Genomic DNA, 2,893 nt, shown 5'->3' on the forward strand with positions numbered 1-2,893 from the left:
AAAAAAAATGTGTCATTTTCCTTTAAAGAGATAAATTGAAATGTGAAAGGTAATAAAAGGCAACTATCAGCCTTTTATCTCTTGGCTTAAGCAGAATTTTGATTTCTGAGAGCACAAGAAACAGATCAGTTAGCCAGGGCCTGGGAGAATGGAGTTATGAAGTCCCAGAATATAGTGTCTTTGTCTAGGAGAGCAGAATATACGGATTTATTTTTCCTCTGAAAATATGCTTAGGATAGTTGAATTAAGAGTAATCAGTTCTTTAGTTCGATTTTACCATTACAGACATGTGTAATTGATCTTTTAAAAAATACTTTCTGAACATCCTTATAGTTAATCCATTACTTGTTCTATTGGTTTAAAAAGGGCCTAAAAAACTATTATTTTTTAGTTCCATAAGTTTTATTTTGAATTGGAGATCTATTTTTTTCCTTTAAAGCCATACAGACACTTGCCATGACATACTGGAAGAAACTGCCTTTGAAAGGGCATAGTTCTCCTGTAGCCCTCCAGTAGAAAAAAAAAAAAAAATCACTTTAAGAAATCTTAGACCCAAGTAATCAATTTCAATTTTTTGTAATTTATTTTTTCCTAAAATTAAAATCACAACAATAAAAAATGTGAAATGCAGCAAATTATTGAAGATGAAAATGAAATATTTTCTCATATTAAAATAATGTGTACTTTAGAAGTCACAAATTCAGAAGTGTTCTTATTAAAGCTGTGTTGCTCCTATATCTGCCCAACCAGTAAATTTAACAAGAAGAACAGCTAAATATGAGGTAAATTGAGTGGTTTAGGCCACTTTCCAGGCATTAAACCAAAATCAAAGACTTTTCTGATCCTACTTGTGAAAATTCTTTATATATTGAGATATCTTCAAATTCTTTGAGAATTCTTACTACTTACAAAAAATATTACAAAAAGATACATTTTTTTTTCTTCTGGATTCAAATTGAGCAAGGAGTGATATAAGGCAATTTTCAGATAATCAATGGAAAATCCACTGGAGAAAGAAGACACATTTGAAGTGTACATCTTGTCATCAAAGTTATTTTACAACTGGAGTAATGTTTTCTTCCTTTGCTTCTTTGCCCTTAGCCAAATGATTACTCTTGGAAACAATTAGTATATAAAAATTATGATAGGAAAACAAAGAAGATAAAATCAACCCTAGAATGCACTTAGAATTTTTTATTTTTATTAATAATCTTGAGTTTCTTCTAATTCCTTTGTGCTTTGCGATAGCCCATAATAAATATATGCAAAATTCTTGCTTTTACTTTAATCTTGAGAGGGGAAAAATAATGCAAATGTTCTGATTTATTTATTTATTTATTATTAGTTTATTGTCTTATATTCTCTCCTAGGTGCTTTATTCTTGTCTTCCTTTCAAAGAATTTAGTCAAAAGAACTGACTCTATAAATGCTCTATTATTGAAGATTTGTCACTTAAATGTGTGCTTACATGCAGCACCCTTGAGGAAGCCTATCTGTCTGGCACTACTTCCTTCTAAGATCTTATTTAAAATTTTTACAGTATTTTATTTCCCTTCTTCCTTCTCCTCCCTTGTATCCTGGTAAGGCAATAAGGGGCAAAGTTATTATTAAGTTATTATTAAAGTTCTTATTAAAAGAGAGAAAATTGAGGTTGAAAGACTTTCCTAGGTCACACAGGTAAGCCCTGAGAGACCATGAAGAGTTGGAGCAAATATTTGCTAGAGAACACTTGGATTCATAACATACTGCATTATTAATAAGTAAATCATTGCTTTGAATGTGGAAAAGCAAGGAGACTTGTTAGAAAACATGCAATTTCACAAATGAGCCAGGAAAACGCCTTTGCCCAAAGAGACACCTGGAATTAATTGCTGCTCTCTTAAGAGATCAATGGGACACATGTTGGAGGGTTGGAATGTGTGGCAGAGTCACCAAGGCAGAAGACTTTCATGTTGGCAGAAGCAGCACCTCCCAATAGATTTTCTAATTGCCTAAACATTAGGAGCAAGCTGTCACCTTGATGAAAGCTGTTATTTGGTGTCTGGATGCTTGGCATTCCTACTGGCAATGGACTTAAAATAAATTAAAGGCTTGAAAATATGAGAAAGAAAACAAAATTCTTAGCTAAACTCCTCAGATGACAGCCTTCTCATCTAGAAAGTAACTCTAAATAGGAGTTATTTCTGCCTCCTTTGTCTTCTTCCTCCCTTCCTTCCTACTTTCTTCTTTCTTTTTTTCTACCAACAGATAATTTATGTAAAGTACTTAACAAATGTCTCATGAACATCTAAAAAGATAGCAATTTTAGTTACCATTTAAAACAAACTGAAACCCAAATGGTAGGGTCTATTATTAGCATCCATGGGAAATGGAAGAATACAGCTCAGATTCTTCCCTTGAGGAGTGTACTAGTTCCTTTCTGTTGCTTAGAACAGAATACCTGGAACTGGGTAATGTAGAAAGAAATAGAATTTATTTCCTACAGTTTCAGAAGCTGGGAAGTCCGAAGTCCAGAGAACACATCTGGTGAGAGACATCTTTGGTGGTGACTTCAGCAAAGCAGGGTAACACATTGCAAGAAAGGCAGAAGCAAGAAAGACAGACTAATCTCCACACTGGCTCTCCTTTTAAAGAAAAACTATATAAATGAATGCACAGAATTGGAAGACCTTGTCCTGAATATGGACAAGAAGGATGGTGAGAAGGCTAGCCTTAGTAAGGGCAAGAGTATGTGGGGGAAAAACACAAAATAAGTTGGATAGGTGAAGCAGTGTTAGTGTTTGTAGGGCCTTCACAGCTGAGTTCCCATTTTACAAAATAAATATTTTGTCGTCATTGTTAGTCCATGATCAAAATATTTTTACCATGAGATTCATCTCTCAGACAAAAAGTG

The sequence above is a fragment of the Galeopterus variegatus genome, unplaced genomic scaffold (assembly GCF_000696425.1).
Source record: "Galeopterus variegatus unplaced genomic scaffold, G_variegatus-3.0.2 Scaffold2584, whole genome shotgun sequence".
Classification (NCBI taxonomy): domain Eukaryota; kingdom Metazoa; phylum Chordata; class Mammalia; order Dermoptera; family Cynocephalidae; genus Galeopterus; species Galeopterus variegatus.